We start from the raw sequence: 26,889 nt of genomic DNA on the forward strand, positions 1-26,889 counted from the left end.
GTACAATTGTATCAATGTTCACCAAGACTCGACGTGAACCTGGGTAAGCCTGGCTGTGACAGGGACAGGGAGCAAAAAGTATTCTCACAAGTTTAAGGTATGTTACGTGTTGGGACTTATCTTGCCACCTCTATGAAGCTCATTTCATCTGAGGACACGATTCCCTTCCTTTCCCAACACATTAATCTCTAACATGAGAGTCTGAAATATTCTTGAATTTCTTTACTACTCCTTTATAGACCCCGAAATTAAAAGTTCCTAAATCTACATTTTCCAATCGCCGTGGTCCAACGGTGCGTAGTAGCACTAACCCTGGGATTGAAAACTGCCTCTCCCAGTCTCTACAAAGCATCTACAGCATGTGAGCCCCACTTGATCTAATTGTCTAACTTTCAAGCGGGCCTTGGATACCCTTTTATTCTTTGCTCCACAAAGGTACTTGTATTAAAGATCTGAGCAGCCAGTTCAAGGACTCAAGATGCCTCCTCCGTTTCGTGACCAGACACCTGCGGAGCGAGATGCACCGGGAGCTGGCGCCACAGGGTGCGATGGTGCAGACGGTGGCTTGAAGCGCGGCTCCGGCCAGCGCCCTTTCGCATCTCCCAAGCAGGGACACCGCCCAGGCGCTCGGGTTGCTAAGTCCTCTGTTTGCCGCGTTCTAGAGGCGCCCCGAGCCGCACCAAGGCAAACCGGGAGGGGGGTGCCCCGCAAAGCCAAAGCACGATCTTCAGCCCAACAACTGGGACGAGCAGCTGCTCCAGTGTTGGCCGCTCCCGCCCACCAGCCCTCCTGGGGCGTGGGTGGGGGTGGGGGCCCGGAGGGTCCCCCCTCGTCCTTGGTTCCTCCCAACAGTCGCCCGCCCGACGCGCCCTCGGCGCCCGTTCTGCTCCGCACGGCGCACACCCCCGGCCGCAGCCCGCGAATGGTCTGTCCCGTCGGTAGCCACCACCACCCCTTCGGCAGCGACAGCTGCTCCAGCTGCTCCGGGTCCAGCGCCGGAGCCCGAGGGGTGGCTGCCACGGGCCGTGGGTGGGTGGGTGGAAGGGAGCATCGAACCAACAGCGCGGCTGCCGGGCCGGGGTACGGCTGCCCGCGGGGAGCCAGACAACGCGCGGGCCGCGGAGGGACCGCTTGCAGCTGGAGGCGAGGCACCGGGCTGGGCTGTCCGCACCGGGGTGAGTACCTGCTGCCCCAGCCTCCTCGAGCCCCTTTCACTGTCCCCTGGACCTCGAGGTCTCGGCCTCCACCCCGGAGCGCCGCTGCTCTGGGGACTCTGTCCCCCGCGGGAGCAGCAGAGCGGGGAGCTGCTGTGTTAGTGCACATGATTCAGCACCATTCGTGTCCCGAGAGGTTTGGACGGAATGGGGGAGGGTGGGGGCGCGAGGTCACTTGCCGCGCCTCACCTCAGTTTCCAGCCTCCAGAAGACCGACCTGGGCGGACAGGATTGAGTGGGGTGAGCTAGGAGGCTCCCCACGTTGGTCTGTTCTGTAATTCCGTCCTATTCCCACATTCTGGTACAAACCTCGTGAGTGTGCCGTGCAATCTTGAAAGTGTCAGATTCGTGTCTTTTTTTTGAACAGGCGATGGAAATGTAGGGCCCTTGTCAGTACTACTCACTTTCTCTACTTCTTGTGCTATTGAAACCCTAAGTCCACTCAATTTTACATCGCACAACGTTCCTCCCTTAATGTTTGGGCAAGATGCTGTACCCAAGTTGTCATGGATTGAGGATGGGTTTGATTCGTCCTGGCATAGGAGGAAAAGATTTGAGGGTGGTGGGAAATGAGTAGTGCTTTCAGAGCCTAGACACTTATATATGTATTATTTCATCAAATCATCACAACTCACAAGCAGATGGACTAAGTGCAGAGCAGGGAAGTTAATTTTACCCACTCAAGGTCATAGAACAGGAAATTAAATGCGAGTCCCTGACTCCAACGTTCATGAGACTTCCAGTGTATTAAGGAATAGTATGTCCGGGGGTACATATCTGCTTTCACATAGGAAATACAGAAATAATTTCCATGGGAGTAATCTCAAACAACAGCAACAATAGCCTGTAAATTTCCTTTATGTGGAATTATTGTTCTTTAATATGGAAGTAAGAATATTCTTTAAATCATGTGGACAAAAAACGATTTTCTTAGACATTATATACCAAAAAAATAAAAACAAAAACAAAAACAAAAAAACAAAAACAAACAAACAAAAAAACTGCCTAACTGGACAACACTACTTAAGGGAGTTATGTCATAACAAGAGATACTCAGTGCATTTTGTCAGTGATCTACGGTGGATGTGCAAGTGTTGGAGAAATCAATTAGGAAAGTAAAAAGATCTAGAAATCTTTTCCTTTTTAAAAAACTCTAGGGAAACATTTGCAGTTACAACAGTTGTCTAGTTCATGGCATGTGTGTCTGAACTACACCCCACAGTAGGGTGACATAGAAATCTAGACTGATAATTTGTTTTTTGGTTCATTACAACTCTGTAAATTTGTATTACAGGTGACAACTCATTTTACAGACTAAACTGAAATAAAGAGAAGGTTCAAGATCACCCAACTAGTAGTAGTTGGTGAACACACTATTAGGTGCCATGTTTCCCATTTAAAAAGTCATGTGTGTTGTAACAATAAGTATTTCTGTATAGTGGGAAATCAAATTGATTTGTGTTTGCCTCCCCTTCAGATTCAACAATTATTGATATATTGACCTTGTATGCTCCTGTTGCAAAAAATAATGGATGCTAGGTTGTTTTTTGGTTCTTTGCTTTATCGTTTGACTTGCTTTCATTTATGATTTATGTGTTTTCTCTAAAGATATACAACTGGTATTGATGTCTCAGGAGGCAAGTTGCTATGGCACACAATGCTCATTATCTCTAAGCACTGGATTAGTATTTGATGGCAGTCAGAAACATAGTCATCTTAGTCATCATTTCTAAAGTATTGAGCCATTTGCTTTGGAGAATTTTTTTTAAGTTAATGGGGATATTGATAGACTAATGCCCACAGCCTAAATAAGGCCATTGAGGATGGAGGCTGATATTTACATTCGTAGTTCATACAACACTATAAGGGGAGTAGGGTCCTGTGATGAGTCTTAAGTTTGATTCACAGAAGCTCATTTCTATTTGTTGTTTATATGGCTGTCTGAACCTCAGTGAGGCATTTTACAGTCTGATCTGTTCAATTCCAACAGGAACAGAAGAATTGGTATGAGATAAGCAAAAACACAATACCACCGTTATTAAGACAAAGGAAAGTGAATGTCTTAGTAATGGGTGCCAGCCAGGAGCATTTTATTTTTCTATTATTTATTTATTTATTTAAAAAAAGATTTTTATTTATTTGTTTGTTCATTTATTTATTTATTTATTTATACAAGCACTGGGTACAGTCAGAAGCGCAGGAGGGTGAGAAAATTCACTAGAGCCAGAGCGGGGAGCAGAGCAGGCAGAAGGACCGAAGTACACTGCTGAGAGGAGCAGCGGGCGGCAGGGAAGGTCTGCGCGCCATGTGGGACCCTCGTCTGGTTGCCGGGAGCAGCTGGGGATCGAACCAGCGCTGCAGAGGCTGCAGGCAGCTTCGCAACCCAGCGCTGAACTGGTGCGCCACTGGGGAGGCCTCCAGGAGCATTTTAAACAGAGGCAACACATATATAGATGACATCACTTAGAGTATGAATACAATGTGATCTTTTTTAGAACTACACTTTCTTTCTCTTTTTCTGTATGTGTGTATGTATTTGTCAAATGACTATAGTCTGTACACTATCTAAGTTCTTGACTTCAAGGAACTTAAAGTCTAACCTGGGGAAGATATTTATTAATCAAGAGCAATTAGCAAAATAATTAGAATTGATTTAGTACCAGAAAACCAGTGGTGCAGACTTAAGTGCTGTATCAACACCTTAAGTAATAATAGAGGCTATGATCATCAGAGGGTCAGGAAAGTCTATTTGGGTGGTAGTGAATTAACTCACTTTCTGAGAGATGGGAAGGACTTTAATTGTCAAAAAGAAAGCCAGACAAAGAGGTTCAGTTAAGAAGTGCTTGCATGCTGTTTGGATATACTGTGAACAAATTATGAAGAAACTTGAATATCAGGCCATGAAATCTGTTCCTTATCTGCTAATTATAGGGAACTAGTTTAGGTTTCTAAGCAGGTCAAATTTCTCCTTGGCTGGTTTGCTCATGATTTCCATATTCCTTGCCCTATGTTCTCTTCCTAAAAAAATGGTATATTCTCTAGGTACTGATAATAAAGGGATTAGTTGTCAACTAAACCTAGAAAAAGTTTTCTATGCAAGTAGAATTTTTACATTGCCAGAAAGATTGCTCTTTAAAAAGCCTTCCCTCTCGGGCCTTCCCGGTGGCGCAGCGGTTGAGCGCTGGGTTGCGAAGCTGCCCGCGGCCTCTGCAGCACCGGTTCGATCCCCGGCTGCTCCCCGGCCACCAGAGGAGGGTCCCACATGGCGCGCAGACCTCTCCTGCCGCCCGCTGCTCCCCTCAGCAGTGTACTTCGGTCCTTCTGCCTGCTCTGCTCCCCGCTCTGGCTCTGGTGAATTCTCCCACCCTCCCGTGCTTCTGACTGTACCCAGTGCATGTATAAACAAAACAAACAAACAAAAAAATAAATAAAAGCATGCCTCTATTAAAAAAAAAAAAAAATTAAAAAAAAAAAAAGCCTTCCCTCTGCATTGCAGAATTATGAACCATTTAGCCTATAAAAAGGAAAAACATGACCAGATTCTTATAAAAACAACCAGTGTTAATATTTTGGTGTATTTCCTTCCACGCTTTTTTCAGTGCATAGTTTTAATCATGCTATGTATATTACTTTAAATATATTTTTACATTAAAATCTATAACATTAATTTTCACTTAATTACAACTGCCCAGTGAACATTTAAAATCCTTATATAATTTGCCATTAGATAAATTGTACCACAATTTCCCAATCCTTCCTTATTGTCACTATATTTTCAATGATACTAACTAGCATTGTGATTATAGAACTGGGGTTAATATCTTTGTTCACAAGCTCTTATCTATATTTTAGAAATTAATTCCTTAGGATAGTCCCAGATATAAAATTGTGGGTTTAGAGGTATGAGTTCTTAGTTTGGCTATTTTAAAGCATGTTTTGAGACTTGACTGAATTCTGTATGTTGTCTTTGGAACATTTATAAAATAAGCATAGAATATTAGTATGTTAATAATTAAACACTAAATCCTGTTGAAGCCTCCTCAGATTACATTCCTCCAGGCAACCTTTTCTTTTTTTTAGATGTATTATTTTATTTTATATAATTCTTACATCATTTTTCATTTTTGCATAATGTATGCATTTTCATATTGGTTATATTCCCCATACAATTCCCACCCCCTTTTTCTGACTCTAATCCCTCTTCTCCTCCCCCCCACCCCCACCCCAAGCAACCTTTTCTTTTGATTAGAAAGATTGGTTAAATCTTGGGAACTGAGAGTTTCCTAAAGGAAATCACTTGAGGTCATTGAGGAGAGGATATGTAAATAAACTTGGAGACTGTGTTTGATGAGTGTGACCAAGAGTTCATAGTTTAGAGAAGGGGCAAACTCTAGTCCTAGTTTTGTATTTGTGGACCTCAACTCCGTCTTCCACCAACATTTACCCACATTGCCACAAAATATCTGTCCCCTTCAAACTCAGCTCCTTCCATTCTCCTTTATCAGATTCCCAGGTCTCTGGCTTCATTATCCTGGCAATGTAAAGTAAAGATGTTCACTTATCTTGCACTCTAATTTTGAGAATCCTCATAGGTGAGAGCAGAAATTACACCTTTTCTCATTTATCAGCAAAAGCCCTGGATATCAGATACTAGGGGTGTGGGGTAGATATTGAAGACCCATAATTCCTTCCCTGTGCACATTCACCAAGATAGCTTTTGAAAACAGTGGTCAAGGGGAGACATAACATTCCCAATGTCACTTCCTCACATTCTGATGTTCTCCTCCCTTCATTCCTAGTATCTCTCTACTAGAGGAAATTCTTCTCATGGAGGAGACACTGTACCTCAGTTTCCCCATCAGTTTCAGGGACACATGTACTACTCCTTGTGTGAGGCAGGGGCTCAATGTTGAACAGATTGACCAAGTCCCTGACTTGTTCCCACAGTTTCTTTCTTTCTTTCTTTTTTTTTTTTTTTTTAAAGATTTATATGAGGCACAGGCCAGAGTTGTGGGGGGTGAGAGGATTCACCAGAGACAGAGTGGGGATCGGAATAGGCAGATTTACTGAAATACACTGCTGAGGGAAGCAGTGCCCTGTTCCCACAGTTTCTCAACTGAGTTTCCTTCAGGTCTTTTCCCATCCTCCTTGGAATAAAAGGCCAGGAAGTCATTGAGGCAGGAAGGAATTAAATTTCTCTGAGGGCTAGTGTAAGGAGAATCAGGAGCTCTGGACACTCTTAGAGGACATGAATAGGGATCTGAGAGGTAGGTTGTTAAAATATATAGTCTTAGTCTTAGGAAACCTGAGAGGAAATAATGAAAGCTGAAGTAATACGTTACAAACCAGAAGAACAGACTTCTCCCTCTTTGAGGACCCGCAGATGATTTCTGGTTGATGCTTAACAGTGAGGTCGGCTGATATTTTAGGCAAAATTTGCCCTATGCTTAGCTAAGGTTTTAGAAGGTGCTCAATATATTTCCTTTCTTTTCAGGCATTATTTTTCAAAGTTGAACTGGATTTAGCCAACAATTTTCCTAGGGTTATGTTAAAATTAAAACTGTAAACTTAAGTAAGCTTGCTTATTTCTTCTTCACTATTTCTTAGTTCTCTTAGTTCCCATTTGACATTTATCTGCTGACATATTTCTGCCCATAGTACACATGGTAGTTGGCAACGCCAAGGTATTGGGATGTTTTGGTTCTGGGAATTTATTTTTTTTTAATAATTTTTTTTTTATAGAGGCATGTTTTATTTATTTGTTTGTTTGTTTGTTTTGTTTATACATGCACTGGGTAGAGTCAGAAGCGCGGGAGGGTGAGAGAATTCACCAGAGCCAGAGCGGGGAGCAGAGCAGGCAGAAGGACCGAAGTACACTGCTGAAGGAAGCAGCGGGCGGCAGGAGAGGTCTGCACGCCATGTGGGACCCTCCTCTGGTGGCCGGGGAGCAGCCGGGGATCGAACCGGCACCGCAGAGGCCGCGGGCAGCTTCGCAACCCAGCGCTCAACCGCTGCGCCACCGGGGAGGCCCCCGGTTCTGGGAATTTAAATGATACATGTATTTTTCTGTCTTTTCTTCCACTTTTTATTTATTTGCATCCATCTGGTTGGCTCATATTCCTTTGACTTTTTTTTTTAAGATTTAGAGTTAGGTGCTCAACTGGTCACTGAGTCTTCTCTGGGGCTGACGGAAAGGTCTCTGACAATCCTTTCTTTTGTAGTTGATACTGCTGGTGCACTGGGTATGCCGAACCATCCACATTGTTTGATTTTTCTAAATTATTGTATTTGGCACCGGAGCTTTCAAACTTCTGTGTTATTTTTGTCCTTCTGTTTAGCCATGTGAAGTGGAATATAATGTTTGACAAATGATTATTTTGAACATTTTTGCTTCTTTTACTGACTACTTGCATTTTGAGCTGATGCCACAGCTAATTAAAAAATGTGGAAGTAGTTTGTTTTTATAAAAATTCTTCTCCCTCTTCTATTGGTATATTTGCAGTGAAGTTGATTTTTAAGTAAATTGAGCATTTGTAGATTTGGAAGGTAGATCAGCAGTAATGCAGGGAAAAACTTCAAGATTATTTTAAGGTACTTTGTTGGATTAGAATTTTAGCACTGTTCATTCCTCTCCTTTGTAAGGAAAGTATCTGACTTAAATTTTTTTGCATAAATCTGTTTTAATTGATATGGTTTTAATGCTAGATTTGACTGATTTTATATGAATGATCATGCATGTGAAGTATTGATAGGAAGAGTTTGCATCTATGAGTTTATTTTGAATGATGGCATTTGATGGGAAATTTTTCATGAGCAATTTTGTCATCTTTATTATCTGAAATCTGTTTTTCTAAGTACTTAACAAATAAAATCTGTGACATTCATAGTGATTGCTTGAAAATCAGGACAGTGATTTTAGCACACATCTCAGTTTATATTTAGAATCAGTCAATCTGCAGTTACCCAACAAATATGTGCTAACTACTCTAAGACAAGATAGAGATTGAACGTTTTCTGTATTCAACTTAATTTATGTGAAACTAGGTGGGAGCATTTTCATTTAGTTTTAGGTTTGATCACATCCAAGATGAAAATATTTAGTTACTTAGCATCTCTCAGTCTTGAATCCTAAAGATTTGCAGATATTATTTCCTCTATTTTACCAATAGGAAAAATGAAGTTAGAGAGGAAAAAAAGAACTAGCAACATATGCATGCAGAATCATAATAGGATTAGACACTGGTCTATAACCTCTCCTTTTAGATACTAATTCTGACACTTGATGCTCGTATTTCCTGTGATGTTTTTTGTATAGCTTATACACTTTTGCTTTTTTAGGGTATTTGAGGAAAAATAACTTTGCCAGTTAACTAGCTACTTTCCCCTAATCTTTTACATCAATTTTTAAAAAATATTTATTTATTTATACATACAAGAACTGGGGTGTAGACCAGAGGTGCCAGGGGTGAGGGGATTCACCAGAAACAGAGTGGGGAGCAGAACAGGTGTATCTACTGAAATGCACTGCTGAGGGGAACAGCTGGCAAGACAGGAGAGGTCTGCTGTGCTGTGTGGGTAGCTCCCCGGCCAGCCGGGGATGGAACTCTTGCTGCAGAGGCTGCGGATAGCTTCATAGTGCTGTGCTTAACCCCTTGCACCAACAGGGAGGCCCTCTGACATCAATTTTTAATGAATTAATGAATGAATTAATTTATTTTTAAAGCATTTCCTCAGAAGCCACATTTTAAAGATTTATTTTTATTTATTTATTTATTCAAGCACTGGGTACAGTCAGAAGCGCGGGAGGGTGAGAGAATTCACCAGAGCCAGAGTGGGGAGCAGAGCAGGCAGAAGGACGGAAGTACACTGCTGAGGGGGGCAGCAGGTGGCAGGAGAGGTCTGTGCACCATGTGGGACCCTCCTCTGGTGGCTGGGGAGCAGCCAGGGATTGCACCGGCGCTGCAGAGGCTGCGGGCAGCTTCGCAACCCAGTGCTCAACCACTGCGCCACCGGGGAGGCCCATCATCAATATTTAATTTAAGTGAGCTTCCCCCTTGGTCCAAATATATAAATTTCAACTTATATTTTTTTGAAAATTGAAGCAAAATTATTTCTATTGCTGCAAAGGAAATTAGATATCTTAAATATTAAGAAATGCTTAAAAGGGAGGGATTGATCAGTACTTCTTAGAACCAAGAAAACTATTTATATATGGGAAAGCTTTTTCACTTGTCAAAAATCATTGCCAAATGAGTTTTTAGTAGAAAGGTTTTTTTTTTTGCTGCATTTGTGATGGGACTGTTATTTCTGACTAGGAAGCATTTTCATTAAAAAATGTTTTCTTGGGTATATAATATATATGAAGAGGTATTTTCATCTTTGAAGACTAGAATATTAAGAATATTCTAGTATGGTATATTTTCTTCCATATGTACTTGAGAGTAAATGTGTGATTCACATGCTAAATGTAGGATGAATGGAAGGGCGAAAAGTGTGGCTTCTACTGGCAATAAAATTAAGCAAATATACTTAGGGATTTCTATGAAGATGGGAAATATACATATAAATAGAATTTTCCCCCATGTGTACAAGGTTGATTCAATAATCAATTCAATCTACCATATCAACAAAGTAAAAATCATGTGACATATTAATTGATGCCAAAAAGCATGTGATGTATAGTAATTCAAAATACTTTCAGGATAAAATGTCTCAGTACATTGGGAGTAGAGAGGGAACTTCTTCAACCTAATAAAGAATTGCAAAAGCCCTTCAGCTAGCGTCATGCTTAAATAGTAAAAGACTGAATAATTTTTCCTGTAAACTTGGGGGCAAGGTAAGGATGTCTACTTTCACCATTCTGTTTAACAAACACACACAGTTCTAGCTGTATTAATAAGGCAAGGAAAATAATTTAAAGGGACACTGAAAAAAAGAAAGACTACTGTCATGTTTGCAGTTGACATTGTTTACATAAAATAAACCCTCAAACTTCAAAGGATGTATAATTCTAGAACCAAGATGTGAGTTCAGTGCAATTTTAGGATGTTAAGATCAACACACAAAATCTAATTGCACTTCTGCTTACTTTGGAACGTTTTTATTTATTTTTCTCTTTTAGTTTCTTGAGGCTGGAACTCAGATGCTTGATTCCAGCTTCTCTTTCTTAATATAAGCATTTTGAGCTCTAAAAATTCTTCTGATCTTGGCTTTAGCAGTATCTCACAGATTCTAAAATACTATTTTTCATTTTTATTCAGTTTTATGAATATTTTATTTCCTTTGAAACTTTTTGACCCATAGACCATTTAGAAATATATTGTTTGAGTTTTAGTGTTTGGAGATTGGGCTCTTTCTGAAATTGGTTTCTAGCTTAATTCCATTATGGTCAGTGAATATATGGTTTAAATGCTTTTAAATGTCTAATCTGTGTTTTATGAGACACCATATGGTGCACATTAGTGAATGCTTTATAGGCACTTCCATCAGTGTGCTTTCCTGTTGTTGAGCAGCGTTCTTGTGTCAACCCATCATTGTCTAGTTTTTCCACGTTCTTGTTGATTTTCAGCCATTTGCTTGTTCTGAAACTTTGTATGTTTGTTAGAGCTGGGCATTCATAATTCTGACTCCTCTAACTTTCAGGCCAAGTGGGAAATATAAAAATACAATGGTTAATTAAAAAACTCATTCATGAGAAGAAAAAACCGGTTGTTTAAGAGGAACAAAGTTGTACTTGTATTAGATTCAGAGTGAAATTTCTGTTATGGTTTCTTTTGAGGTGGATTCAATATTGTGTAGTGCACAGTGTCCTCAGGATCATTATAGTGAAATGCAAAAGGATTTATTGTAATACTTTTTATAATATCCTTTGATGGAAGCCCCTGCTATGGCTCTGTCTTTGAGGAAAATAACCTCTCAAAATCTGATTATTTTCTTTCTAACGTGAAAATGGCATTACTGCATTGTATTGGAGGTAAATCATAGTACTTATTCAACAAATAGTAACTGCTATTCTTAAAGCAGTTCTGCTAGGGCGGCTGTGACCAGCAATGTGGTGTGATTCAAGTATAGGGCTCTCAGATGACTTGGCTTAAATCAGTTGTGGATGTTACAGTTTCTCAGAGAATGAAGGGTGTGTATATCTTTTAGAAAATCCATCGTGTTACAAGGTAGGGAGAGGGGCACACCAGAACCCCCAAACCTGCCCACTCTAAATAGGTTCTGCCATCCACTGCATCAAGACAAAACATATAAGACCTTTAATGGAAAGGAACGTGAATACAATTAGTGAGCAATACAGAAAAGACAAAGAATATAGTTTCTAAATCAAGCACTTTTACTTTGGGTAAAAGTCCACCCAAACAGGATTGGCCCAGAGCAAGGCCCAAAGCCAGGCCCAAAGCCTGCCACAAGTCTAAAGCACCTTCCAATAGGGACCCATAGAAGAGGTTTAGAAACAGCCAGACAAGTCTGGGAGGAAAAAGAGCAAAATCAAAATCAAGATAAAAGCTGCCATTGTTAAAGTCCCCACAGGTCTCTCTCCTACATCTGTTTCAACTAGTCCAGGACCAAAAAGCAAGTAGATTTCTTCATGTGTCTTCTCTGCTCCCTGTGCCTCCTCCAGGTCTCCATTTTGCTTCCCTCCTTCTTCAGTCTCCTCTGCAGCTTCTTCTCCTCCCTGCTCGGCTCTACCCTCCTTTGGGTGGGGCAGGGAACTTGGAACCTCCCCATTTCCTGGGCACCACCCTGTTACAATTGTAAATGTTGAGGTTTGTACATTTGAGGTTTTAGTTCCTGAAAATTGTACATTTGAGGTTTTAGTTCCTGAAAATTGACCAGCTATTATTTGTTTTCTGTCAAATGAAGAATTCCATAATTTGAGATTCTGCTGGGCTGAGAGAGAGGAGGAGCTTATTAGATATATGTACTTAAATAGAAGCCCACAGCCCCTCTGCACTAAAGTGGGCTAGAATGACCATACAGATTTTAAAATTTCCTTCAAAATCAGTTTTTTTTTTAATAATAAATTTTATTTTTATATTCCCCCATACAATTGCAAACGCCCCATTCTGACCCCAATCCTTCCCCTCCCGCCCCCCACACCCCAAAAAGTGTCTCTGGTTCATAGTTTTTTGTTGATTTTGATTTTCACTTTCTTATATTCATTTTCCTGGTCCCTTATTTAAGTTTTCTAGATTCCTGCTATGAGTGAGACCATCCGGTATTTTTCTTTTTCTTTTTGGCTTATTTCGCTGAGCATGATCCCTTCCAGCGCCATCCATGTTGCTGCAAATTGCATGTGTTTATCTTTTTTGAATGCTGAGTAATATTCCATGGTATATATGTACCACATCTTCTTGATCCAGTCATCTATTTTTGGGCATTTGGGTTGTTTCCAAAGCTTAGCTATTGTAAACAGTGCTGCTATAAACATAGGGGTGCAGGTGCTCTTTGGAATTGATGTTTCTGTGTCCTTTGGGTAAATACCTAGGAGTGGAATTGCTGGATCATATGGAAGCTCTATGTTTAGTAGGTCCAGAAATCTCCACACAGCTCTCCATAGTGGTTGGACCAGTTTGCACTCCCACCAACAGTGCACAAGAGTTCCTTTTTCTCCACATCCTCGCCAACATTTGTTGTTGCTAGTTTTTTTAATATGTGCCATTCTCACTGGTGTGAGATGGTATCTCGTGGTAGTTTTGATTTGCATTTCCCTGATTACAAGTGATGTTGAACATTTTTTCATATATCTGTTGGCCATTTGCATTTCCTCTTCAGAGAAGTTTCTTTTTAGCTCTTCTGCCCATTTTTTGACTGGATTATTTTCTTTGTTGTTGCTGAGTCTCATCAGCTCTTTGCAGATTTTTGTGATCAGTCCTTTATCATTAGTGTTGGGTGCAAAAATGTTCTCCCAGTTGGTGGGGTTTCTCTTTGTTTTTGTTATTGTCTCTTTTGCTGTGCAGAAGCTCTTTAATTTGATGTAGTCCCAGCTGTTTATCTTTGCCTTCACTATCACTGCTTTGGGTGATGTGTCTGTAAAGATGTCTTTGATGTGCAAATCCCGTAGTGTTTCGCCTATATTTCCTTCTATGTATTTTATGGTTTCAGGTCTTATGTCTAGTTCTTTAATCCATTTTGAGTTGATTTTTGTGTATGGTGTGAGGTAGTCGTCAAGCTTCATTCTTTTGCATGTAGCGACCCAGTTTTCCCAGCACCATTTATTGAACAAACTTTCTTTGCTCCAATGCATAGTCTTTGCTCCTTTGTCAAAGATTAGTTGACCATAAATCTGTGGGTTTATTTCTGGATTTTCTATTCGATTCCATTGGTCTGTATGTCTGTTCTTGTGCCAATACCATGCAGTTTTGATGATTATGGCTTTGTAGTATAGTTTGAAGTCTGGGAGTGTGATGCCTCCATTTCCTTCTTTTTTTTTCAGTAGATCTTTGGCTATTCGGGGTTTTTGGTGATTCCATATGAATTTCATCAATAATTGTTCTATTTCTTTGAAGAATGCCATTGAGATTTTGATTGGAATAGCATTGAATCTGTATATTGCTTTTGGTAGGATGGCCATTTTAATAATGTTTATTCTTCCAATCCATGAGCAGGGGATGTCTTTCCATTTCTTTGTGTCTTCTTCTATTTCTTTTAACAGTGTTTTATAGTTTTCTTTGTATAGGTCCTTTACCTCTTTTGTTAGATTTATTCCCAAATATTTGATTTTTCAAAATCAGTTTTGTGTCTTTTCAACACACAGAAGAGTAAGTGATGGGGGTCCCATACTTATGACATGGAAAATGCCTCCAAATGCCCATTTCAAGTAGGACAATATTATATAGAATAAAGTAATCAACTACCAACCACTTCTACCTCTCTCAAAGGGAAATGTGATTTTCTTCCTTCAAACTAAGATAGGTATTGGTTAACCCATCAGTCAAGTCACTATTGATTGAGCAAAAGTGAAAATGAAATTTTTGGCATTTAACAATTTCTCATTTAGTAAAAGTTAAATTATGCCTTAGGCTTTACCTGTATTTTTCACTTGAACAGAGGAAGAAAATTAGTTTGTAGTAATTGCACAGACATTGGAGAAGGTTGGTTTGCTTCATTAGTAGTCTTTTAAAATCACCTATGAAACAATGTAATGGGTGTTTGATTTTTAAAAATCTTTTGAGTCTTTGTTAGAGTAGAATTTTCTTTCATTAGTATTCCCTTAAGAATTTGCCTTCAGCAAGTCCTACGGTCAGTATACATTTTCTACCTCATTAAAAGCTTTCCAGGGCCACACACTGGGATTAACTCAGATTCACTGTGGTGTCTGCAGGCTGCTAAAGCTAGAGTATGGTCTTGTACCTGCCTCCAAGAATTGAAACTAATTTACTCGAAAGGTCATGCATGGTTTTAGAGTTGGAGTCAGTTAGGTACTTTGAATATGTTGAACAACTTAATGAATTAGAGTCAAAGTTTATATCTTACCCCCATAACTATTTTGAAATTATATGTAATGTAGCTCAAAATTTCATATCAGAAATTTCCATTTCCACCACTGCCAGATTAGTTTCTGGGTTTAAAATAAATGCTCATATGTTTATAATATAAATAATTTAATGTATTATCATTAATTTCTAGTGAACACTTATTAATATATAACATTACATAATATAATAATTAATGAACTATCATTCTCACTTATCCAAATTCCAGAACAATTCTTGATTTATTGGAATGTCATTTTGTATGATATTGATTAAAATTAATTCTTAAAAATTAATTATAAAATGAATTGTTACATCAGTTATAAATATATGTATGAAATGTTTAAAGTCTACATTTATGCCACCTAGTTATTAGTTTTTCTTTCATGGATAAGATTTGTAGGTTCTCATTAAGAAATCAGTTGAATGTTTGATTTTTGGCAAGAACATTTGATTTCTATAATATGCAAAATCTCCTTAATGCCATATTCCTGTCTAGAGGGGCATTAAGAAGGATAAGCAACCAACCTCCCTTCCCCCCCCCTCCTGTCCCATCCTTCCCCCACCTCTTGTAATGACTGTAATTTTTCTGTCTCATTTAAATATTGGATAGGGTTTGGGCTTGCGGTCCCTTTGTTCTTGTTCTTTGGGGTCCTGGGCTTCTTGTCTGTGAGGAGTCAGCTAAATTGACTGGGCAGCTGAGAAAGAAAATTTCTCTGTTTCTTCCACTCCCATGGGCACGTTTATAACTCAATTTCCCTTTCTGACTAGTGTTTACATCATTTTAATCCAAATGCTCTGCTGAAGTAGCTGTCTCAGATTTCATATGGATGAAGGGTTATTATTTTAACGCTGTGATGTTTAGTTATATATATATATTTTAAGATTTATTTTTTATTTTTATTTATTTATTTATTTAATTTATTTATACAAGCACTGGGGTACAGTCAGAAGCTCGGGAGGGTGAGAGAATTCACCAGAGCCAGAGCGGGGAGCAGAACAGGCAGAAGGACTGAAGTACGCTGCTGAGGGGAGCAGCAGGCGTCAGGAGAAGTCTGCCAGCCATGTGGGACCCTCCTCCGGTGGCCGGGGAGCAGCCGGGGATGGAACCAGCGCCGCAGAGGCTGCGGGCAGCTTCTCAACCCAGCACTCAACCGCTGTGCCAACGGGGAGGCCCTGTTTAGTTATATATTTGATAGGTGAGATAAATGCTATCTAAAACTAAATGAACTAAATTAGCTAATGAACTAAAATGAGGATAGTAGGGAATTTATTGTTTCATTATAGGTTATACAGAGGAAGTTATATTCAATGTATAAAGTAAATATTTACCATAGTACAGATCACATAATTCTTGTTAATGGAATTTCATGAATAAGGAAAGCATTGTACTATTTCAAAAACATACCTAAATTGTCCAGTCCCGGGATCACAATATGACTTTGCAAATTTCTACTCTTTTTTTTTTTTTTTTAAAGTTTTATTTATTTATTTATTTGTTTGTTTATACATGCACCGGGTACAGTCAGAAGCGCGGGAGGGTGAGAGAATTCACCAGAGCCAGAGCGGGGAGCAGAGCAGGCAGAAGGATTGAAGTACACTACTAAGGGGAGCAGCGGGCGGCAGGAGAGGTCTGCGCGCCATGTGGGACCCTCCTCCGGTGGCTGGGGAGCAGCCGGGGATCGAACCGGCACCGCAGAGGCCGCGGGCAGCTTCGCAACCCAGTGCTCAACCGCTGCGCCACCGGGGAGGCCCGCAAATTTCTACTCTTACCCTGCCCTGAACTTCCAACCTCTGCTGCTTTTTCTGGCCTCAAAGAGTCACATTTAAATTGAAATTCAAATGTAGCAAGCTGTGAGCTTTGTCTACTTCCAGTTCTCCTGTCTGTGCTTCAAGAGGAAATATTTGCTTGTGACCGATTCTTCACTCTCTTTGGACATCATCAGAACTGTGGATGCTGAAGCCTGTTTCTTCTGCAGAAGAATCAGCAGTACTCTGTTTAGCTCATATTTGATCCTAGTTCTCACTAGGATCCTACCCTTTCCAATAAAGACCTTTATTTATTTATTTATTTATTTATTTATTTATTTATTTATTTATTTATTTATTTATTTATTTTTGTGGGACCCTCGCCGGTGGCTAGGGAACGAACTGGAGCTGCATAGGCTGCAGGCAGCCTCGCAGCCCAGCGCTCAAATGCTGCGCCACCAGGGGAGGCCCTCCAATAAAGACCTTTAAAACAAACATATTTTTTTTAAAAGATAGTTTACTTATGCATACAAGAGCTGGGGTACAGACCAGAGGTGCAGGGGGTGAGATGATTCACCAGAGACAGAGTGGGGAGCAGAACAAGCAGATCTACTGAAATACACTGCTGAGGGGAGCAATGGGCGAGACAGGAGAGGTCTGCTGTGCCATGTGGGTCACCTCCCTGGCCCAGGGATTGAACCTCATGCTGCAGTGGCTGTGGATACCTTCATAGTGCTGCAACTTAACCCCTTGCACCACCAGGATGGCCCCCAAAACAAATATTTAAAAAATACCACACAATGTGGTAAATACTGTAACACTGATATGAAGTTGGTTTGGAGAGGTTTTGGGTTTGGATCACTAGGTCCTTTGGTTAACTCTGGGAAAATTTTCATCAGAGCGCCTCTTTCAGCAGCACTCAGCGAGTTTTTCACAAGACAGAGTCATTAGTTATATCCAAAAGGGCAGGTTTATTATAAAAGGGAGAGAAGAATAAAGGACACTTGCATAGATGCAAGTGGGCAGAAAGAGCTGCCCCTAGGTTTGTTAAAATAGAGGCTGGCATAGGCGGGCAGGAGAGCTTCAGTCTCTTGCCAGAGCTAAAATTGCACTGATACAGTCTACTTCTCTTTGGGAGGGGCTCATTCCTTTATGGAATTAAACTTTTGTTAACCTAATTGCTTCTAGGGTTTGACTAGTTTGATCTGTGAGGACCAGTGATTCTCTACCATGGCCCTCAAACTCCATATCCCCACCGCTGGTCTACGCTTTGTGATGCATATTCTTTTTTTTTTTTTTTTAAGATTTATTTATTTATACAAGAACTGGGGTACAGGCCAGAGGCATGGGAGGGTGAGAGAATTCACCAGAGACAGAACGAGGAGCAGAACACTGCTCCGAAGACACTGCTGAGGGGAGCAGCAGGTGAGTCAGGAGAGGTCTGCCACGCCATGTGGGTATCTCACTGGCCGGCCAGGAATCAAACCCATGCTGCAGAAGCTGCAAACAGCTTCACAGTGTGGTGCTCAACCTGCTGCACCACCAGGGAGGCTCTGTGATACATATTCTATAGCAATCCGATACTTGCTATAGCAGTTGGCACCTAAGTTTAAGGATGTTTCATTTCTATAGCTGGTTTAATGACTATATTAATTACTTCGACCCCCAGCTCCAGCTTTTGGCCTTGTGTGAGCCAGGTGTCTGCTCTTGTGGTGCCTCCTTTCCAAGTTTTTTACTCTGTCATGATGCACCAAAAGGCAGTTCTGTCTAGGTGATAGAACGGAAGGAGGTGACAACTAAGTTTTGCTTAAGTACTGGGGAGAAAAGGAATACATTCAAGGATTAGAGGAAATCATAAGTAAGTGTATGCAAGTTTTCCAGGGGTGTTTTTTAAAATCTTACGCTCTTATGCATAGTTGGAGTATCTGCTACAACATATTGTGCCCTTACTAAATTGATTTTATGAACCTCAATGGGTCAAGATTAAAAATATGGTAAAAAGTAAACAAAAAATCTGTACTAGGTCTCAGAATTCAGCCTGAAAGGAATACCCCTTTCATTACCAATATGCAGATTTTCAAAGGAATGATTAAGGCTGTTTATCAGCAGGGTTTCAGGATTGTAAGGAAATTGATGGCTTCAGCATATTTGCAGAGTTCACAGACAAATTCCATTGATATTTTCAGTGGTTTTCAAACTGGACTACATATTAATTTGCTTGGGAGAGCTTTAACAAGGATGCATCTCTGACCAAATAATTTAGAATGTTTCTGTTTTTAATTATACATATATATGTAACATTGGAATATAACACCGTGTATGATTTAGGGGAATAGGTTCACACACCTTTCAGATGTTTGTCACCACACCACTTCCACCACCAGAGCACCCATAATCCTTCCATTATAATCCATTGGGCCCTCTTCCTTCCTATGTTCACCACCCCCTAACCTCCTCATTTGGGTAGCCTCCATTCTACAGTCATATATCCAGGGTTTGTTTTGGTTTCGTTTTATCTGTGTCTTTGTCTTTTTTTTTTTAAAGATTTATTTTATTTATATATGCATACAAGAACTGGGGTATAGGCCAGAGGTGCGGGGGTGGGGGGTGGTGTGTTGAGAGGATTCACCAGAGACAGAGTGAGGAGCAGAACAGGCAGATCTACTGAAATACACTGCTGAGGGGAGTAGTGGCAGACAGGAGAGGTCTACTTAGCCATGTGGGTCAGCTCCCCGGCCTGGCATTGAACTGATGCCACAGTGACTGGCAATAGGTTGATAGCACTGAGACTTTAACCCCTGTGCCACCAGGGAGGCCTGAGTTAGATATTTGTAAAAGAGGTTAAGGAATTTTAAGTTTTGTGATTGAGAATAAAAGTTGGTATTTTGGCTTCTCAGTGTAACTAAAAATGAAATGCTCTATTTATCAGCAGGGATTATATATTCAAAATTGAAATTGGTATTTAAAATTGAAGTGTCTGATTCCAGGAGACAAGGCTAGTTTTTTGAGGTCTTATGAGTAATTTAGTTTAAAAAGCCTCACTATTAAGGATATTTAAAAAATTGAATTGTTAGCCCAAAGAAATGCTTAATCCTTTACTTTGCTAGCCTTTGTAGACACAAGATTAAATTCTCTCAATAACAATAGAACAATTTTAAGAAGTATTAATAGAGAATGGAAGGACATTTTCTGAATGCAGGTTTTGAGTAAAGGAATATTTGTTTCTAAAGCATCCTAATATGATAAAAACCAAGCTAGGAAAAATCCACTTGGATTGTATTTTAGAATTTGTGGGAAGTATCCCAATCATTGAGTTGAATTTAATAAAGACTGACATGTGTTGTCAGAATGATTATCTGCCAACTGGTCTCATTCTGCTGTTGTCATTCTCAAATTATCTTCTCTGACATTGTGGAAATAGGAATCTCTCGTGATTGAAAATTGAAATCTAGTGTGTAACAGAGCTAGGTTTTGGGACATCATTGTCCGATGCTATGAGAGAAGCAGAAATCACTAAGAGTGATACGGAATAAATTTTCATAAGAATTAGAAGTCAACCACTGAGGGCTTGTATCTCTACGTCTGGTGGTAGGTTAGTAGGGTTGGCATTCATAAAGAACAGCTAGACATGAACTAGAACTCACTAAGGACAATTGGAACCCACAGAACAAACTGCAGTCTATAAATGACTCTTGCTCCTTGCAATCTTGACATGTGGGTCACCTCTTGGCACAGCTAGTGTTCTTTGCACTAGAGCTGCACATGTGCCTATCCCAGGGAGACTAGACATTGCCAGGATTCAGAGAGGCTGCAGAAGATCTGGCAGATGCTGGAGGAGCTCCAGGATCAGATCTGCTCCATGCAACAAGTGTCAGCACGTACTAGCTGACAATGCTTGGTGCCCTAGGTTGACCATCAGACAGAGTGGTTTTTGTTTACTTCTGCCTTTAAAATTGCATGTAGATTTCTTTTGTGATTAAGTCTAACTTGAAACTCTGTAGGGAAGGCATTTTTAGGAAATACTGGTTAGATTAGCTAAAGTGCCTAGCACCGTAGGTCCATTGAGAGTATCCAGATGGAATGTTTACTAAGCTGTATGATATTAATATCAGTCATTGACTTACTTTTTGGGAGCCTGAAACCATTTCTGAATTACTTATGGTTACTCAGTGCACTGTTCCCTAGTATAGACCAGGACTAATTTTTTGTATGTCCTTGCTTACTATATTTTGGCATAATCACACATTTTCTACTCTTTTCCAGGGCAAACCCTTTTCCTCTGTCAGTTTTTAAAAATATATTTATATTTATATTTATTTTTATTTATGCGTACAGGAACTGGGATATAGGTGCTAGGGCCAGATGAGAGGATTCATCAGAGACAGTGGAGAGCAGAACAGGTGGATCTACTGAACACTGCTGAGGGGAGCAGTGGGTGAGACAGAAGAGGTCTGCTGAGCCATGTGGACTAATTCCCTGCCCGGAGATTGAACTTAGACTGTAGTGGCTGGTGGTAGTTTGATATCCCTGAGACTTTAACCCCTGCACCACCAAGGAGGCCCTGTGTTTGTCAGTTCTAACTCCTTCTAGCTCCTAGAATGGAGTCAAACAAACTCCAGAGTATAGTGGAGTTGAAAGAAATGAAAGGTTCAGCATTTGGCACTGAGGGGTATCCTATAAATGTGGACCACATGACCATTCTCTATCATTTCTGTCAAAATCACTTAAAAATGAATCTAAGTAAATATAGAATGCCTGCTAAGCAAATAATGACAAATAGCAATGTAAGTTACTGTGGTGTACTTGCTGTTCAGTATCAGATCTCCTAGCAACACCTACCCAAACCAGATTGCTATTCCTAAATCCACCAACTAGAAGCTGCATCTTGGACTTTGCTAAGAACCAGTGCTGATGTTTTAACTGGATTTTATGATTGCTGGGCTGTAGTAGGTGGTAAATCAGTTGAATTTAAAGGCTATTTCTGGAATGGATTGCTATCAGGTAAGTGATAATTGAAGTTTTACATACAAATAATATAATTTGGGCGTAGGTGCTTCTTTGTCTAAGGGCTTTTGAGGTCTTTCTAGAAGCAGTGGGACTAGATGCCCCTGGTCCTTTTTTTTTTTAAATATATATAACAAGTTAGTTTCATTTTTTTTTTTTTTTTAAGATTTATGTATTTATTTATACATGCACTGGGTACAGTCAGAAGCACGGGAGGGTGAGAGGATTCACCAGAGCCAGAGCGGGGAGCAGAACAGGCAGAAGGACCGAAGCACACTGCTGAGGGGAGCAGCGGGCAGCAGGACAGGTCTGCGTGCCAAGTGGGACCCTTGCCCTGTTTGCGGGAATCCAACCGGTGCTGCAGAGGCTGCTGCAGCTTCGCAGCCCAGAGCTCAGCCGCTGTACCACCAGCGGAGGCCCTTGTTCTCAGAGATTCTTAGGGGATTAAACTCAAACAACCCACAGAAAAGCAGATTATAACATACCCCAATTGACAACTACTTTCCAGTGTGGGGGAACCTAAACTAAGACTCACAACTAAAAGGCAGAAAGGGGAAAATATGCATTTTACTTATTCTCTTCATTTCCAGCTGCTTCCTGGAATTTCTGCTTGAACATACCATTGATGTCTCAAACTTGACATTACCTGAGATCAAAGCTTGAAAAACAAACAGCTCCCACATTGATTAGAAAGAGGTTTCTAGGATTTTGTCTGTGTACTTTATTTCTGTTCCTCTCTAGAGGGAAACTCTTAGATGGATTCAGTATGTACTGTGTGTTCCTAATTTTCTCTGATTTGGGGTGTGAATAGCACTTCATACAAATATAACATGTACTGTAATTTCACTGCTAGCTATTTTTATGTGATGATCTGAGACTTGGCTTCAATTTCTAGTGTCTGGGATCACATTTTGATTTATTCTAGAAGTGTTAACCTCAGAGGTTGTTTAGCAAATATTCTAAGTACCAACATAAACACAAAATGTTGTAATTTTTAATCATAATATTTATGTAGTACTGGAATCAGTGTCTTTTAGAAGGGGCCAATTTTATAGATTATTTTAGCAAATTTTTTGCTAATACTGTAAAGTAAAATCCATCCTGGCATATGCTTCAGAATTGATGATTTTCATATCTTTGTTTTAAAATAATCTGAACTTACAAAAAACAAATGAAATATGACAGGTAAAGCAGATAGGTGTATTTGTTAGGTTTGGTAAGTTAAAGCAAATCTGAAATTTTATCATTTAATCATTTATGGTAGAATGAATGATATTATTTAATTTATGACAAAGCATTCATATCCTTATTCAAATAATTACGTATGTCCCATAGCAGTAAAAATTCTTTAGTCATTGAGCATACCATTGTTTGGCTATATTACAATTAACTTGATTTCTCTATTGTATATACTTAGGTTGAGGTCAGTTACAGATATAAATAATGGTTTGATATACATTCCTGCATTCCTGTTGACAAATGTGCCTCAACATTTTAGATGGTTTTATCAGGATTGAGTCCTAGAAATGAAATTAGTAAGCCAAGAGCATTAAGCACATTACTTATTTTAGGCTTTTGCTGTACTTTCTAGATGTTTTCTAGAATATTTTCCTCTTTATTCTTGTCATTAAAAAGAATAAATTGTATAAAATTACATAACATGTAGTAAAATGTAAAATAAAGGATAGACAGGGAGATTGCATCTAAACAATTTTAATGTTCATTATAATTATCCTCACTGCAATTTATAACTTCTTTGTTGAAAGAACATTTCATTTATCATTTATAGATTGATTTTATGGTGTCTATGTACCTATTTTGACTTGAGACTGAACTCTGTCAGGGGATAAACATGAGGAACTCATAAGTTGAGAAAGTTATCTCAGTTCCCTAGCCTCAGTACCACAAGAGGCCAAAAGAAATTAATTTTACAGGCCACAATCCTAACTGACTTTTATTAGTGTTTGTAATAAACCTCTTCAACTTGGAACTTAGCTGTTTTAAAGTTTTGTCTCACTGGAATCCAAGTGAAAATCAAAAGTAAGGAAAATTAACTTATGATTAGCAAGAATGGAGTAGTATCTATCCCTATTGAAAACATGAATTTAGATCTAACCGATGTGCCTTAGGATGCCATGCTAAAGTTTTAACCTCTCAGTGGACTAAGTACGGAGGGTAGAGAAAATGGCATACATCTTCATTTTGGGATTGGATGTGGTAGAGTGGAGATGCTCTTGCTTCCAGTATTTTCTGGCCCAATATTATTAAAGCCAGGATCACATCCATTAGGCAATTGTGATATTGACCTTCCCTGATTTTTTTTTTTTTAAGAATTTTATTTTATTTACGCCTACAAGAGCAAAGGTGTAGGCCAGAGGTGGGGGTGGGGGGCAGAAAAGGTGTGTGTGTGAGGATTCACCAGAAACAGAGTAGGGAGTATAACAGGAGGAGCTACTGAAATATTCTGCTGAGTGGAGCAGCAGGCAAGACAGGAGAGGTCTGCTGCCCATATGTGGGTTAGCTCTCTGGCTGGGGATTGAACTCATGCCATTGTAATTGGCCATAACTTGATAATGCTGACTTTAATCCCTGGGCCACCAGGGAGGCCCTCTGCATCCAATTTTATTTGGGATGTTGGAAGTTATATATATATGTGTGTGTGTGTGTGTTTAATTTTTAAAAATTTATTTATTTATTTATTTATACAAGCACTGGGTACAGTCAGAAGCGCGGGAGGGTGAGAGAATTCACCAGAGCCGGAGCGGGGAACAGAACAGGTAGACTGACGAAATACACTGCTGAGGGGAGCAGCAGGCAAAACAGGAGAGGTCTGCTTCACCACATGGGATTCTCACTGGCCGGCTGGGATCAAACCCGTGCTGCAGAGGCTGCGGACAGCTTCACGGTGCGCCGCTCAACCGCCTGTGCCACCAGGGAGGCCCCCTCCAGGAGATTTTGATGCACATTCAAGTTTGAAAACTGCTGTCTTAGAGTGAAGGCTCAAAAGGTGGTTGAAGTTGTCATTAGTCTGTACACCTAAAATTCTGATAGCCAGTATGCTGCTATTTTCCATCACAGTTATGTTCACATTCATTGTAAGACACCTGCTGCTGTTTGGCTTGCTTGGGGTGCAGGGGGGACGGCCCTCTGCAATTTCATCTATGAAATAGTAATTTCTTAGTACAGTAATTTTATTTTATACATTAGAACAGTCTTTTAAAGGCAATTAAAAAAGATATCACATCATTTGCATGCATACAAAAAGGGAAAATATAAATAAAATAAATTCATCAAGGAATTTTTTAAGCTTCTTAAAATTCAAGGACAGATTCTTGAATCTTTTCTTCATTCAGAGTCCTTTGTCCATATTTTACCACACATCATTCTTTGTTTCATCAAGAATTGGTGATGCAACATTTATTTATTATTTATTTTCAATAATTTATTTATTTATGCATACAAGAGCTGGGGTACAGGCCAGAGGTGTGGGGGGTGAGAGGACTCACCAGAAACAAAGTGGGGAACAGAACAGGCAGATTGACTGAAGTACACTGCTGAGGGGACCGGGGGGCAAGTCAGGAGAGGTCTGCTACACCATGTGTGTTTCTCCCTGGCCCGCCGGGGATCGAACTCTTGCTGCAGTGGCTGCAGTTAGTTTCATAGGTTATGTCTTAACCCCTTGCGCCACCAGGGAGGCCCTGATGCAACATTTAAAAGACAGCACTGATATAATTCAGAGGTGTGTTAGCACACACATCTTCAAGTGTGTGTTACCAACCACTCTTACCACCAAAGTACTAATCACCATTCACATTTCATTAAGCCCCTTCCTCCCTTGTTCCCCACATTTCCCCTCCCCTTCTGCTAGCCTCATTTCTGCAGTCAGATGTCTAACCTGTGTTTTGATTTAATTTTGCCTTTGTTTTGTTTCTTTATATTCCACGTGTGAATGAAAGCATCTGCTGTATTTCTTTCTCCTTCTGATTTATTTCTGCTCAACGTAATCCCATCCAGTTCCATCCATGTTGTCCCAAAAGGCAAAATTTCATTTTATTTTTTTATAGCTGAGTAGTATCCCATTGTGTATATATACCACTTCTTCTTTATCCACTCATTTATTGTTGGACATTTGCATTGTTTCAATAACTTGGCCATTGTAAATAGTCCTGATGCAACATTTGTTAAGAGAGTATTCCACTATCATGTCTGGGTTTTTCTCTCAGCTTCTGATAGTGATTATGCAACCTTGGATGTGTAGGTACAGACAATCAACTATCCCAGGACTGCTACCTGGCTGAAGGTGAGTGTAAGATGCATCACTGTTTGAGACATTTTTAAATGTTAAAAACAAAGTAAAAGAATATGACTTAGATTCAAAGAAATATGGTGGTAATCTTGGAATATATCTGTATATTCATTTCCTCATTTAGATTTAGGGATACATCCTCTAGCTTGTTATTTATACAATTATCCAGGTTGTTCTTTATATAGCCATCCTTATCCATTCTTTTTATAATAATCTAGTTTCCTTAGTTTATGCCTTAGTTTTACTTGGATTCATATATCTTTTGCTCCAGTATCTTCTTACCTTAAATGGTAATTAAAATCACATTGTTAGTCTTATAAGTGGTAGCTGACCCTGTGGAAATAATGAATGTATTAGTCAGTGTTCTTTAGAGAAACAGAACCATTATCTGTAAATGAAAAGGAGGGGGATAGTGGGGATAGATAGATATTTATATAAGGAATTTCTTCATGTGATTGGGGAGGCCGGAAAGTCCCAAATCTGAAGGGCAGGTTACAAGCTAGAGATATTGCAGCTTGAGTCTGAAGATAGTTTAAGGCAGTATTTCCTATTTTTTTGAAGGAATCTCAATCTGTTTTTTTCCTTAAGGTCTTCAACTGATTGGGTGAGGCCCATCCATCACTAGAGGTTCCACTGTGGAGAATGCAGATACTCGCCATGTGATAATACATCTTTATAATAACTCTTTACTGTGTGAAAAGGGAAGGTAGACAGCAAGAGGAGGACGATTAAAAAATAAATTTACGTGACTTAAGTATTGTATCTGTGGATATCATATTACTGTGTTAGCTTTAGGCACTGGTTCTGCTCTGCATTCCATTATTGTTTGTTTGAATGAAGGACAAAAATAGTTCTTTCCCTCTGCATTACTATAAAAGGGACTGTGGGCCCACATAGATACTGAATTTTTAAAGGTCTGCACAGACTTATGGGAAAGATCTTTTTTTTTTTCAAAATGAGCTAAACTTACTGAAATATAGTTAAATTTGATCGGTTTTCTTAATAGTTAGCCTATTTGATAAAGGCTATTAGTATTTTAATTTTTCCCATAGTTTGATCTTATAAATTCACATTGTTGCCAAATTTAATGCTCTAGAAACAAAATAGGCTTACTGTTCTTTCCTCCCTTAAGATGTTA

At 39.7% G+C, this 26,889-nt stretch overlaps 1 protein-coding gene across 9 annotated transcripts in view; it reads left to right on the forward strand.

The window, feature by feature from the left end:
- The first annotated feature begins 1,070 nt into the window (after positions 1-1,070).
- The window catches only part of TTLL7 (tubulin tyrosine ligase like 7), a 121,508-nt gene continuing 95,689 nt past the window's right edge, over positions 1,071-26,889 (forward strand). For 8 of the 9 annotated variants that reach the window (XR_008550147.1, XR_008550146.1, XM_054690887.1 and 5 more), the window contains exon 1: positions 1,090-1,175. The gene's annotated coding sequence lies outside the window, so the exon portion shown is untranslated. Of the gene's footprint in view, positions 1,176-26,889 lie in introns of all 9 variants that reach the window. The other variant, XM_037498139.1, reaches the window with a different exon arrangement.

The sequence above is a fragment of the Talpa occidentalis genome, unplaced genomic scaffold (assembly GCF_014898055.3).
Source record: "Talpa occidentalis isolate TD23 unplaced genomic scaffold, MPIMG_talOcc4v2.1 talOcc4.9, whole genome shotgun sequence".
Lineage (NCBI taxonomy): Eukaryota > Metazoa > Chordata > Mammalia > Eulipotyphla > Talpidae > Talpa > Talpa occidentalis.